Below are 15,035 nucleotides of genomic sequence, written 5' to 3' on the forward strand. Positions count from 1 at the left end.
CAGTATCCACTATCCACTGTACTGAATCAGTATCCACTATCCAGTGTACTGAATCAGTATCCACTATCCACTGTACTGAATCAGTATCCACTATCCAGTGTACTGAATCAGTATCCACTATCCAGTGTACTGAATCAGTATCCACTATCCAGTGTACTGAATCAGTATCCACTATCCATTGTACTGAATCAGTATCCGCTATCCACTGTACTGAATCAGTAGCCACTATCCACTGTACTGAATCAGTATCCACTATCCAGTGTACTGAATCAGTATCCACTATCCAGTGTACTAAATCAGTATCCACTATCCAGTGTACTGAATCAGTATCCAAAATCCAGTGCATTGCATCAGTATCCACTATCCAGTGTAATGAAACAGTATCCACTATCCAGTGTACTGAATCATTATCCACTATCCAGTGTACTGAATCAGTATCCACTATCCAGTGGACTGAATCTGTATCCATAATCCAGTGTACTGAATCAGTATCCACTATCCAGTGTACTGAATCATTATCCACTATCCAGTGTACTGAATCAGTATCCACTATCCAGTGGACTGAATCAGCATCCAAAATCCAGTGTATTGAATCAGTATCCACTATCCAGTGGACTGAATCAGTATCCATAATCCAGTGTACTGAATCAGTATCCACTATCCAGAATACTGAATCAGTATCCACTATCCAGTGTACTGAATCAGTATCCACTCTCCGGTGTACTGAATCAGTATCCACTATCCAGTGTACTGAATCAATATCCACTCACCAGTGTACTGGATCAGTATCCACACTCCGGTGTACTGAATAAGTATCCACTATCCAGTGTACTGAATCAATATCCACTATCCACTGTACTGAATCAGTATCCACTATCCAGTGTACTGAATCAGTATCCACTATCCAGTGGACTGAATCAGTATCCATAATCCAGTGTACTGAATCAGCATCCACTATCCAGTGGACTGAATCAGTAACCATAATCCAGTGTACTGAATCAGCATCCACTATCCATAATACTGAACCAGTATCCACTATCCAGTGTATTGAATCAGTATCCACTCTCCGCTGTACTGAATCAGTATCCACTATCCAGTGTACTGAATCAATACCCACTATCCAGTGTACCGAATCAGTATCCACTCTCCGGTGTACTGAATCAGTATCCACTATCCAGTGTACTGAATCACTATCCATAATCCAGTGTACTGAATCTGTATCCACTATCCAGAATACTGAATCAGTATCCACTATCCAGCGTACTAAATCAGTATCCACTATCCAGTGTACTGAATCAGTATCCAGAATACTGAATCAGCATCCACTATCCAGCGTACTAAATCAGTATCCACTATCCAGTGTACTGAATCAGTATCCATAATCCAGTGTATTGAATCAGTATCCACTATCCAGAATACTGAATCAGTATCCATAATCCAGCGTACTAAATCAGTATCCACTATCCAGTGTACTGAATCAGTATCCATAATCCAGTGTACTGTACCAGTATCCACTATCCAGAATACTGAATCAGTATCCACTATCCAGCGTACTAAATCAGTATCCACTATCCAGTGTACTGAATCAGTATCCACTATCCAGTGTACTAAATCAGTATCCACTATCCAGCGTACTAAATCAGTATCCACTATCCAGTGTACTGAATCAGTATCCACTATCCAGTGTACTAAATCAGTATCCACTATCCAGCGTACTAAATCAGTATCCACTATCCAGTGTACTGAATCTGTATCCACTATCAACATCACACACTGAAGGGCCAAGTGGAGCCCAGTTCAACGCAAGATAAAGAAACGAGAAGTCAGGAAGACTAAATTTGGGCTTTTCAAATTTGCCTAAAACAGCCTACCGAGCAGGCCCACAACATTAAAGCCAAACCAGTCATTTCCTGATCGATTTAACGGGCGTAACTAAAGGGAAAAACATGCCATCTGCTTTGTTCTTTCAGTTTGCTTACAGACCATAGTGTCAGCTATGTATTCTGACAGGCATGGGCCCCGCTTAGTGAGCGAACTCAACGATTTTATCTCACAGATTCCAGAGGTGCATCTAACAGGCTTTTGACCTGATTGCCTGGCTGACTCTGTGCAGTCACCGAGTGTGAGGCAAACCCAGCCAAACCAGGCTGGGAACTGGAGTGTGCGGGAGTTTGGGGGGGGGTGAGGGGGGGGGGGGCGGGGGGCTGTTGCTAGGGTGGGCAATGAGCCCGAAGAAACTAAAGATATTTCCCAAACAACAGGCAAACATTGTTGCTTATGAATGGAGTTCGAGATTTATGAGGAATGGTTCTTTTTGAAGAGTGGGAATGAGACATAAACTAACCTTAAAGTTAGAGTGAGGCCGCAGTCAGGGGTGATGTCAGGAAGCACGTCTTCACAAAAAGGGTTGTCCAAATTTGAAACTCCCCCCACTGGGTCTGAGGGTCAATTGAAAATTTGCTTGATTATATTTTTGTAAGGCAGGAATAAAGATACAGATTATCTAATATAATGATGGTCTACCCCTCATCCTGTGTACCAGTGAAGGAAAGAAACTCTCCACCATTTTCCGCAAACGTTAAAAAAAAATCTTTAAATGTGTATTATAACTCGGCTAGAGATATCAATGCCAAGGAATGGGACATTTTCCACTCAGGCACTCAATGTCACAAGCAGCTCAGGTGTGAAACACTCAGACATAGGAGAAACATATGGAGTACTTAGGGAAGAAACAGTAAGATCTTCAGTAAGAAGCAGTCCAAATCAGAACTGCACATGCTGCTAAAACATGGATTCTTTCAGTCGCTTTCTGGACACCCTCCAGTGGTATATGTGCGCACGATGGCCTCAAGTGGACAAAATGCACGTTGCAATTTTCAATATGCTACAAAACGCTCCCTCTAGTCTCTCCCCAAGCTGCAGCCCACCAACCCAGCTCAAATTCAGCATCTCCAGTTGCACCAATGTGACATGTTCTCGTTGTCCTCTCTCAAAGAGATTTCCAATTCGGATTAGCGTTGTGTGAATCTGTTCTTCAGGAACATGATTGAAACGGCTCCAACTCGTTACACATTGGGCCCATCCAGGCAGCAGACATGCAGAGCTCTTCATCCCATCTGGCTGAGATGGATTTCAACCTGGACTTTAGAGATAAGTGAATGATTCACAGTGCCATGCAATTTGCCTCATCCTTCCAGGGAAAGAGAGAAACTGGGAAGAGCTGCATGTCATTACACTATGGATTTGGTACAAACAGATTGCAGATGACCGCATATCCTTTTAAAGGGAACATCTGCACTTTGGAAAATATCTGCACTGGATAACACAATACCATCACAAATAGGATTACCATCCAACGAATCATAGAATCCCTACACTGCAGAAGGAAGCCATTGTGCCCATCATGTCTGCACCAACCCTCAAAAGGAGCACTCTACCCACGTTCACTCCCCCATCAACCCCGTCCTACCTCCACAACCCCATAACCAAACCTGCACATCCTTGGACACTAAGGGGCAACTTAGCATGGTCAAATCACCTAACCCGCACATCTTTGGACTGTGGAAGGAAACTAGAGTGCCCGGAGCACCCACCCAAGTACCAGGACTACCTAGAGGCCCAGGCTGCAGATAAATGATGGTTGTGGAGGTGGGGTAGGGTGGCCATGAGAGTCTGTTTCCACTGGCTGAGGGAATCTGTAACACAGAGGGCACAGTCACAGGATAAGATGGGACTGAGATGAGAAGGAATTTACCCGCGCAAAGGGCTGCGAATCTGTAGAATTCTCTACCTCTATTTTTAAAAAAATATTTTTTATTCTCCTCCTTTTTCACATTTTCTCCCAAATTTACACCCACCAGCAATAAATAAGAATCAGTAACAAATATGTCAATCCCCATATCAATAACAACGATCCCATCCTCCCACCAAACCCCAAACATTAGCCCGCATGTTCACACAAACAAATGACAAAAAGGAATTGGGGGACACCCAGAGTCGCCATTAACACACACAGCCCCTCTCCCCCCAACCCTCCCACCCACTCGCCCCAACTAATGTTTGATGTTATCCAGTTCTTGAAAGTGCATGATGAATAATGCCCATGAATTGTAGAACCCCTCCATCCTCCCCCTCAGTTCAAACTTAACCTCCTCAAGAGTCAAGAATTTCAACAGTCCCCCCGCCACGCCAGGGCACAGGGTGGAGAGGCTGCTCTCCAACCTATCAGGATCCGCCTTCGGGCGATCAACGAGGCGAAGGCTACAACATCTGCCTCCGCACACGTTTCCAACAAATCTTTTAGTGTCCTAATCCCCTTCTCGTTCCAATTCCGAAAATTTCCATCCCACTTCCCTGGCTCAAATCTGTGGTTCCCCCGAATCGGCATTTCCCTTGACCCTGCCCCCAACCCGAAGTGTTGGCGAAACTGCCTCCAAATTCTCAATGAAGCTAATATTACCGGACTCCCTGAGTATTTCCCCGGAGCTATCGGGAGCGGCGCTGTTGCTAGTGCTTTCAACCCCGACCCCCTGCACAAACTCTCCTCCATTCTGACCCACTGGGAATCAACCCCTCTGACCCAGCTTAGCACCTTCTCCACATTCGCTGCCCAGTAGTAATACATCAGGTTCGGAAGACCCAAACTCCCTGCCTGCCTTCCCCTCTGTAGCAGCACCTTTATAACTCTGGCCACATTCCCTCCCCATATGAACAAAGTAATCCTTCCCTCAATCTCACCGAAAAAAGCCTTTGGCAGGAAAATCGGCAGGCATTGAAAAATAAACAGAAATCGCGGCAACACGTTTATTTTATCTGCCTGTACCCGACCAGCCAGTGACAGAGGAAGACCATCCCACCTTGCCAGATCAGCTTTCACTCTGCCCCCAAACTAGAAATGTTGTATCTGTGGAGTCCCCCCCACTCCCGGGCAACCTGCACCCCCAGGTACCTAAAGTGAGTCCCTGCCCTACGGAATGGCAGCCCCCCCCCCCACCCCTGCCCCCACTCCCGGCCGAGACACCACAAAATACTCACTCTTATCTAGATTTAGTTTGTACCCCGAGAAAGACCCAAACACTCGAAACAGCTCCAATATTCCCCCTAACACTCGGTTCCGACACGTATAACAGCAAGTCGTCGGCATATAAGGACACCCTATGCTCTATCCCCCCCCCCCCCCCCCCCACATTATTCCTTTCCATACCCCCGGACTTCTTAAAGCAATGGCCGACGGCTCAATCGCGAGTGTAAACAGCAGGGGGGACATAGGACATCCCTGCCTAGTCCCACGGTGGAGACAAAAGTATCTCGAGCTGATGTTGTTTGTGCGGACACTCGCCCTCAGCTCCTTATATAGTAGCTTTACCCAATTCACAAATCTCGGTCCAATTCCAAGCCACTCCAGAACTGCCATCGGGTACCCCCATTCTACCCGGTTAAACGCCTTCTCAGCGTCCAATGCCACACCCACCTCTGTTTCCTTCCCCTCTGCCGGCGCCATAACGACGTTCAAAACCCTTCTAATGTTTGAAAAGAGCTGCCTCCCTCTCACGAACCCCGTCTGATCTTCACCTGTCACCTTCGGGAGGCACTCCTCCAGCCTACCCGCCAGTATCTTCGCCAATACTTTTACATCCACATTCAGAAGTGATATGGGTCTATAGGACCCACACCCCATCGGATCCTTATCTTGTTTTAGCAACAAGGAAATCGATGCCTGCCCCAAAGTTTTTGGCAACACCCCCTTCCCTATCGCCTCTTCAAACATCCCCACCATCAGGAGTGCCAGCTTATCCTTGAATTTGTTATAATATTCCACCGGAAACCCATCCGGCCCTGCCACCGTCCTCATCTTTTATCTCCTGCTCCACTCTCACTCCTTCTAATGTAGCCCTGTCCCCCTCCCCTAACCTTGGGTACTCCAACCCATCTAGAAATTCTTGCATCTCCCGGTCTCCCCCAGGTGGGCGCACCGCCTTCCTGGTAGATACTCGGTCAAAACCCGTCTGTAGTTCCTTCCTCTTTTAGAATTCTCTACCTCATAGGGGTACTCTGCGGTTGGATATATTTAAGGATCTGATATATGGATTCTTAGTCTCAGGAGAAAGTGAAGTTGAAGTCAAAGATGAGCCATATGTAATGGCGGAGCAGGCTGGTCGGGCGTTATGGTCTATTCCTGCTCCTGTTCCTCACATTCTTACATTCTCAATCAATTACGTGCGCCTGTGAAATACTTCCCATTTCAAATTGACTCGAGCTGCTCATAATAAACTCCAGAGTCTAATTCTGGCCCACAATCCTTTTCACCTGTGTCCTGCCTGGCAGCCCTGGCCGGGGGGGTCTTCATTCACGCTTTGTCGAACTGTGGGATTCAAAGCTGCTTGCCTTTCCCCCTTCAGATTAAAAAGAAAACAAGGGAATCGGGAGCTAGGGACAGAGAGAAAAGGGATAGAAAGCTGCAACTTAAGGAAGCATTTCTGGGGTGGGAGGGGCTTTTGAGACTATGGAAAATCTTCACATGTGCCGGTCACAAGAGATACTAAAAATCATGAGGTGCCAAAATTCGACAGCTTTACAGAATAAAATGAGAGGGAGTGAAATCAGTTAATCTGAGGGAGTTTGCGTCCAGGATGTGACTAATAAAGACATAAACATAGATTGAAAGAAAGACAGAGGAGCCCAAAGGGCATGAAAACATTTACACTCAAAATGCTGTGTCTATGTCCAAAGAGGCACTCATCTGGATGGTCCCCTTTTTGGTTTGCAAGCCCTATGACCCCAAACGGACCCTTGTCTTCCGTTAAAGACATGCACAACTTCAGAGTGAAGATGAGCGATGGAGACATGTGTAGAATGTATCCAATCCCATGCTCTCGCATGAGGCACAATTAAAGAGAATGCAGGTTCAAGAGATACTGCCCTGGGGGTGAATGTTTTCTATCATTTGGAAACATAGGGCTGCATTTTCGCTGCAAGCTAAAATTGTCACAGACCTGGGATTTTGACTGGGCTGCCTCCTTAATTGGCGCGGCAGTAGCTCTCCTGTCCAATTAAAGGCAACATTGGACTAGAAATCCAGAGGCCCTAGGATAATGCTCTGGGGACTGGGATTCAAATCCCACCATTTTCAGATGGTGAAATTTGAATCAATTAAAACCAGGAATTAAAAGCCTGGCGATGACTTTGAATCAATTCAAAGTCTAACAATAACCATGAGATGATTGTCGATTATCATAAAAACCCATCTGATTCACTAATGTCTCTTCAGGGAAAGAAATCTGCCACCCTTACTGGGTCTGACTGATATGTGACTCCAGGGGCTCAAGATGCTGCTCATCACCACCTTCTCACGGGCTATTAGGGCTGGGCAATAAATGCTGGCTTAGCCAGCGACACCCACAACGTAAGAATTAATTTTTTAAAAATCAGACAGGCTCCATAAACTGGAGTGCCAATCAGAGGGCATCCAGTTTGAGAGCAGTAGCACGCTATAGTAAAGGGTAAGAGGCTCAGGAGGGCCTTCAACATGAAGTTGCCCTCTGACCAAGTCTTTTAAAAACTCAAATAGAAAGTAGAAAAAGCAGCCAGGCCACCAATGTTGGCATGGAATCCCTCCATCTGAAAACAATGCCAACCACTTCAAAGTACTTTACAGCAATGAAGTGCAGTCACTGTTGTAATTTAGGGAACGCAGAAGCCAACTCGTGCACAGCAAGCTCCCACAAATGTGATAATGACCAGACCATCTGTTTTTGTGATGTAGATTGAGGGAGTAAACATTGGCGAGCATACCGCGGACAACTCTCCTGTTCCTCAAAATGGTGCAGTGGCATCTTTTACATTCACCCAAGCAGGCAGATCTCATCCGAAAGCCAGCTTTATTGATTAATCACTGCATAAAAAAGGTCTTTTTCATGCTCCCCCAGAAGCTCCGGCCCAAAACGTTAAATCTCGGTCTCCTCGTCCTTGAACCATCATCTAATAGGAACAGCTTTTATAAATCTTACCTGTCGGAATCTTTTACACTGGCTAACAACTTTCCTTCCAATCTCTTTTCCTCCAGCTGCTCTAACCTAGCCTTGTAGCTAAAACCCCCTCATCCCTGGACCCATTCCTGTAGATCTCTCCCGCATTCCTTTCAAGAACCTCACGTCCTTCCTAAAGTGTGCTGACCAGTGCTGGGTGGAATAATCTGGTTGGGCCCTAACCAGAATGGCGGCCCCCAAGTAGGAGCTGAGGGAGGAGACAGCTGAAGAAGCTCTACAGGAATTATGAGAGATTGTGGTTGATATAAGACATTTCAAATACATTTTTGAGACATTGATGTGACTGTGCAAGACACTACCAAGGTGGAAGTAGAGAGAGTGATCTAAATGAGGAAGGGTGGTAGAGATAATAATAATCTTTTATTATTGTTGCAAGTAGGCTTACATTAACACTGCAATGAAGTTACTGTGAAAATCCCCTAGTCGCCACATTTTGGCACCTATTCGGGTACATAGAGGGAGAATTCAGAATGTTCAATTCACCTAACAAGCATGTCTTTCGGGACTTGTGGGAGGAAACCGGGGCACCCGGAGGAAACCCATGCAGACACAGGGAGAACGTGCAGACAGTGACCCAAGTCGGGAATCGAACCTGGGACCCTGGCCCTGTGAAGCAACAGTGCCGCCCTTGCAACATTTAAGAAACATTTAGATAAGCATTTAAAATTTTATAGCATGTAAGGTTACGAGGCAAGTGTTGTAAAATGGGATCAAAATAGATAGGTGCTTGATGGCCGGTGCAGGCACTTTGGGCGGGATTTTCTGGCCATTCCCGCCGGTGAGATCTTACGGTTGTGGTCACGGCGCACATCCGCCGTGGCTTTTGCAATGGCGAGCGGGGCGTTTACCAGGAAACCCCATTGACAAAGGCGAGACTAGAAGATCCCGCTGCTAGCGACTGCCGAGCCGCCCTCCGCCGCTGCAGAACAGACCGCGGAGAAGGAGGAAAATCCTACCTGATGGGCCGAAGAGCCTCTTTCTGTGCTGTGAAACTCAATGACTCTATGACACCAATATGGGATGGTAAAGTGGAGGATTTCAAAAGGAAAGGAAGATCGATGAGATATAAGAACCTGACAAAATTCAATGACTGAAGATATCTGGGAGCCGAGCGAGTGAAGGATTTCATTTTATTTACAGAAGAATGTGGATGTTCAAAATGTCAGCGAGCTAAGTGCTTGGAATTCCACAATCAGCGCGGAATAGGCATGTGTTGCAGGACTGGGCTGTTGACAACTCAGACTTAACTAGGATCAGCAGGTTGACATTGGTGGAACCAACGATTATCATGATAAATGGTGTGACCATAATTAATCAAAAGAGCCCGATATTGCATGAAACACGTTTCTCCGGAGAGGCAGTGACCACAGTGAAATGAAAATGATTCATTCTGCATTCCTTGTTCTCAGCATTGTGAACACCCCATTTTCTATATGATGATTAATGCTTCTCCTATCGTGCCTTTGTCCTGTACTTCTCTTGAAGGTGTTGACTCACGGGGGTACCTGAAATTGCCGTTAAATCTGCCCAATGAAGCATGAATCCTTTGTACCAGCTATCCCTTGGTACCCCCGTCAACTGCTCCTTCATGTGTGGTGCACGATAACGAAGATGAGACAGGATGTTTCACCACTGCCTTCATAGGCAACAAACCCTGATCATCCTGTGACCCTGATGTCAAAATGTGGCCACTTCAAAAATTCTGGTTGAATTTATTTTCTCTCCCATCCCAGTGGAATTGTAAACAGTTGAATCCGAGTGAAGACCACCTTCCCAGGTATGGAATTAAACTCAAGGCCTGCTTGTCAAGGCCAAATTTAGTACCACTCATTCACAACTACTGACTATTCAGTCTGTCCGAACACTAAAATATGTTTCCAATGCCCAGTCCATCACACAAACCTGCCTCCATCCATTGATTCCATCTACACCTCCCGCTGCCTGGGGAAAGCGGGCAGGATAATCAAAGACCCCTCCCACCCGGCGTACTCACTCTTCCAACTCCTACCATCGGGCAGGAGATACAGAAGTTTGAGGACACGCACAAACAGACTCAAAAACAGCTTCTTCCCCGCTGTTACTAGACTCCTAAATGACCCTCTTATGGACTGACCTCATTAACACTACACCCCTGTATGCTTCATTCAATGCAGGTGCTTAAGTAGTTACATTGTATACCTTGTGTTGCCCTATTATGTATTTTCTTTTATTCCCTTTTCTTTCCATGTACTTAATGATCTGTTGAGCTGCTCGCAGAACAATACTTTTCATTGTACCTTGGTACACGTGACAATAAACAAATCCAATCCAATGAGACTTTTTGCACTCTCCCTCCTTTAGTACAGGCTTAAATATTTAGCAATTTACAACCACGCCCTATTTTCACCCGTCACTTCTCATGATATTGGTGGCACAGTGGTTAGCCCTGCTGCTTCACAGCGCCAGGGTCCCAGGTTCAATTCCCGGCTTGGGTCACAGCATGTGCGGAGTCTGCACGTTCACCCTGTGTCTGCGTGGGTTTCCTCCGGGTGCTCCGGTTTCCTCCCACAGTACAAAGATTGTAGGTTAGATGAATTGGCCATGATAAATTGCCCTTAGTGTCCAAAAAGGTTAGGTGGGGTTACTGGGTTACGGGGATAGGGTGGAGGTGTGGACTTAAGTGGGGTGCTCTTTCCAAAGGCCAGTGCAGACTCGATGGGCCGAATGGCCTCCTTCTGCACTATAAATTCTATGAATTCTTTGAATACACAAAGTTAGCCATTTCTTGATGTCATTCTTTGGGTTGGGTGAGATTAGAAGGGAGCAGGGAAAGCGTTGCCTTTGCAGACCATCCCGCAGTAATTACCCGTTTATCAACACCAGGATCAGTTTAGACAGCGGGAAGGTTTTAGTGGTGCAGTGTGTGCTGTCCCTGCTTCCGAGCCAGAAGCTGTGGGTTCAGGTCATCATAGAATCTACAGCGCAGAAGGAGGCCACTCGGCCCATCGAGTCTGCACCGGCTCTTTGAAAGAGCACCCTCCCCAAGCCCACACCTCCACCCTATCCCCATAACCCAGTAAACGCACCCAACACTAAGGGCAATTTAGCATGGCCAATCCACCTAACCTGTACATCTTTGGACTGTGGGAGGAAACCGGAGCACCCGGAGGAAACCCACGCAGACACGGGGAGAACGTGCAGACTCCACACAGACAGTGACCCAAGCCGGGAATCGAACCTGGGACCCTGGAGCTGTGAAGCAATTGTGTTAACCACTATGCCACCGTGCTGCCCTGCTCCTGCTCCAGGTACGTCCATAGTGCAGGCAATCAGGTCGATTATCACCCTGCAAATCACTGCAACAAGCCTATGTGGCAGGCAGGAAGAGTGGGAAATAATCTTGGTCAGCCATGCTGAGTGGCTGTCCTCGAGCTATAGCCTCTGCCTTCAGACTGGGAAACCTATTCCAGGGAAAAGAAAACAAGCTGCAGAAAACCAATGGAAGCAAGGTGTTTTGGCTGTCTCTAGACAAGGGAAGCCTTCTCAGTCCAGGCAGTACCTGGGCAGTGCTCTGAAAGGGACAGGCCAGAATAATCACTCAACATGCAGGTCTAGAACCCAGATTTCCTTGAATCTGTGCAAAAGGACCATTAGTTACCAGAACAACATGTTCCCCCTCCATCCAACCAGACCCCAGGGAGTGGGCTGAGGTATATTTTCCCATGGCGAAGCCAGAGGCATCAGTGCAAACTTCTACTGCCTGATCAAGTTACATAAGAAAGCAAACCTGTAGCATTAAATTTGTACAACATTTCCAACCTACAGCAACTGTGTTCCTTTAAGATGTTTGTCGATACGCTGCCCAGTGTGACGCTGAGCAGCACAAACCAGTGGCAATCCCCAGTCCGTGCTAAGTTAGTTCATCACAGCTGGTGCAGGAACAGGGGCTGGAATTCTCCAGCCATTGGGATTCTCTTTTCCAGCCCGGAGCACACCCCCACCCACGGGTATCCCGGCAGCGTGCGGTGGCTTCAATGGGAAATCCCATTGCCAAACGTCAGGAATAGAGAATCCCACCGCCAGCGAGCAGCGCACCACCAAGAAACACGTGGCTGGGGGACTGGAAAACACAGACCAGGATTTCCACAACTAACCACAGTCTAGCCAGGGAAACAATCTTCCGGGCTTTCCTCGCTCTCTCTCTCTGCCTCGATGGTTTAGCCAGTGCCCTGCCTGAGAAAGTATCGGGCCACATCCATCCCTCACCCCTGAGCTCAGTGGCCTGCATTGTACCCCAATCCATCAAGATCTTGATTTTAGGGGCAGCACGGTGGTGCAGTGGTTAGCACTGCTGTCTCACGCCGTCGAGGTCCCAGGTTCGATCCCGGCTCTGGGTCACTGTCCGTGTGGAGTTTGCACATTCTCCCCGTGTCTGCATGGGTTTCACCCCCCACAACCCAAAAGACGTGCAGGGTAGGTGGATTGGCCACGCTAAATTGCCCCTTAATTTGAGAAAATGAATTGGGTACTCTAAATTTATTTTTTAAAAGATCTTGATTTTAAAGTTTTCATCCTTAAAGCCCTCCTTCGCCTCGTCCCTCCCTATCTCTGTATGCAACCCACTGAAAGCTTTATCTTCCTCCAACACTGACCTCTCTGGCGTCTCCCACTCGCTTCGCTGACCATTGGCGGCCGAGCCTTCAGCTACCTGGGCCTTAAGCTCTGGGACTCCCTCTGAGGACCATCCGCCCCTCTCACTCTCCCCTCCTTTATTAATGTACTTCCGTCCTAATCGCTGAGTATATGGCAACCTGCCTTAAACTCTCCTACTCCTGGTGTCTACTTTTGTCCAATTATGCTCCTGTGCAGTAACTTGGGGTGTTTTACCCCATTGTACGTAAATGTATGTTGTTGTTTTGAGAGTAAGAATCGTCTGTGATGCCTCTGGTAGTGGAGTAGCCGCATCCATACATACGAGGGTTAAATGCTGGAAGAAATGACAGTCAACTGTGGCCCTGTGTGTCTTTCGAATAGAGGAAGAGAAGAGAGAGCAGAACTGATGCTGCATCAACCTTCTGTACCCTTCGGCCTGGAAGGTTTTGGGAGTGAACTCCCCAGAGGATTCTGTCATGATGCTAGTTTTCCCGTGGTTTCTACCACTCTTCCGCTGTTTGCGAACAGGAGAATGTTCCTGTGGAAATTCATGTCCCACAACCTCACCACTCCAGCCAACCCAACCCATGGGCCTGCAGGTGGCGGATGCAGCATCCAGGTCCACACTCCGCCCGCAGCGTTGGAAGGAGGGCTGCACTTTTCAATGGAAGCAGTAAACCGGAGGCCGGCCCGCCTGCCAGGTGAACACCAATGATCCCAGTGTCCTGCCCGGCATTCCTCCCTCAGCCAAAGGCATCCAGAACGGCTGATCTGATCACTCGCCTGATTGCTGTGTTTGGAAAGCCAGTGGTGCAGAAATGCCTGGCGCCGTGCCCACTTCCAAACACAGGCGCACTTCAAAAGGAAATTAGTTGTGTAAACGTCCAACATGTTTTGATGTGCAGATGAATTCACGCAGCTCTTACATCCACCATTGCCCGGGCAGCTGGTTCCCTGCAGCAGCTCCCAGTCAGCACACACACAGCGGGCAGACAGATGGTACAGGTGTCCTGAGCATCCAGAACTCCTGCCTCTGCCAACTTACCCCCAACTCTGCACCAGGGTCTGTGCCATAATCTCTTCACACCCAGTTCGCACCCCCATTGTGAGGATTGAGCATCTTGCTGGAGGGCAAGATGCCTGAGTGGAGGGAGCAGTTGCTGCCACCTGTTCTGCCCACAGGCGCCACCCCCCACACACCCACCTCCACCTGCCCCACACCCCCACCCTGCCTTCCCTCACACACCCACCTCCCCCCCCCCACCTCCCCCCACACACACACACCCACCTCCCCCACCCCCCCACCTTCCCTCACACACCTACCTCCCCTCAAACATCCCCCACCTCTCCCCACACATACCCCACCTCCCCCACACACCCACCCCCACCTTCCCTACAGCCCCCCTGTGGTAGACACCACTAGTGGTGTATATATTATGGCACTGGCCGTATATTACAGGTACGATGGTGAAGCCCTGCGTGCTGGCTCCGCCCAGCAGGTGGCGTATAAAAGTGTGTGCTCTCCTGCGCTGCTTCCATTCTGGTTCCAGCTGCAGGAGACACAACATCTTGTGCAATAAAGCCTCGATTGCTTCACCATTCTCGTCTCGTGGTAATTGACGGTACATCAATTTATTGCACAAGATTTTAAAAGATGGACTTCCTAATCAAGCCTGATCGCCTGCAGCTGAGCCCTCAAGCAGCCAACGCCACGTCTGCCTTCGAGCACTGGCTAGCCTGCTTTGAAGGCTACCTCAGAGCAGCCACTGAAGAACTCTCGGACCCACAGAAGCTCCAAGTCCTCTACTTATGGGTGAGCCCTGAAATTTTCCCCCTCGTCTGGGATGCGGCCACCTACTCAGAAGCGATGACGCTCCTAAAGGGACATTACGTTAAACCGGTGAACCAAGTGTACGCCAGGCACCTCCTGGCCATGAGACGGTAACTCCCCGGGGAGACGCTGGATGATTTCTTGCGGGCCCTACAGATCCTCGGTAGGAACTGTGACTGCCAGGCAGTTTCGGCAGTCCAACACACCAAACTTTTAATCAGAGATGCTTATGTCACGGGCATGCAGTCTATGTACGTCCGCCAGCGACTACTGGAAGGGAGCAAGCTCGATTTTGCGGAGACCAGGCAGCTTGCAAATTCACTGGAAGTGGCCTCCCATAACCTGGAGTCCTACGCCCCCGAGCGCGTGGCACCCTCATGGGCATCATAGGTCCCACCAGCTGCCGACTCCAGCTCACCACAAGCCTGCGCCGCGCGGCAGCCAGCCAACTCTGGGGGGCCCAAGTGTTATTTTTGTGGACAAAGCAAACACCCAAGGCAGCGCTACCCGGCGCGGAGCGCGACCTG

The sequence above is a fragment of the Scyliorhinus torazame genome, chromosome 16 (assembly GCF_047496885.1).
Source record: "Scyliorhinus torazame isolate Kashiwa2021f chromosome 16, sScyTor2.1, whole genome shotgun sequence".
NCBI lineage: Eukaryota > Metazoa > Chordata > Chondrichthyes > Carcharhiniformes > Scyliorhinidae > Scyliorhinus > Scyliorhinus torazame.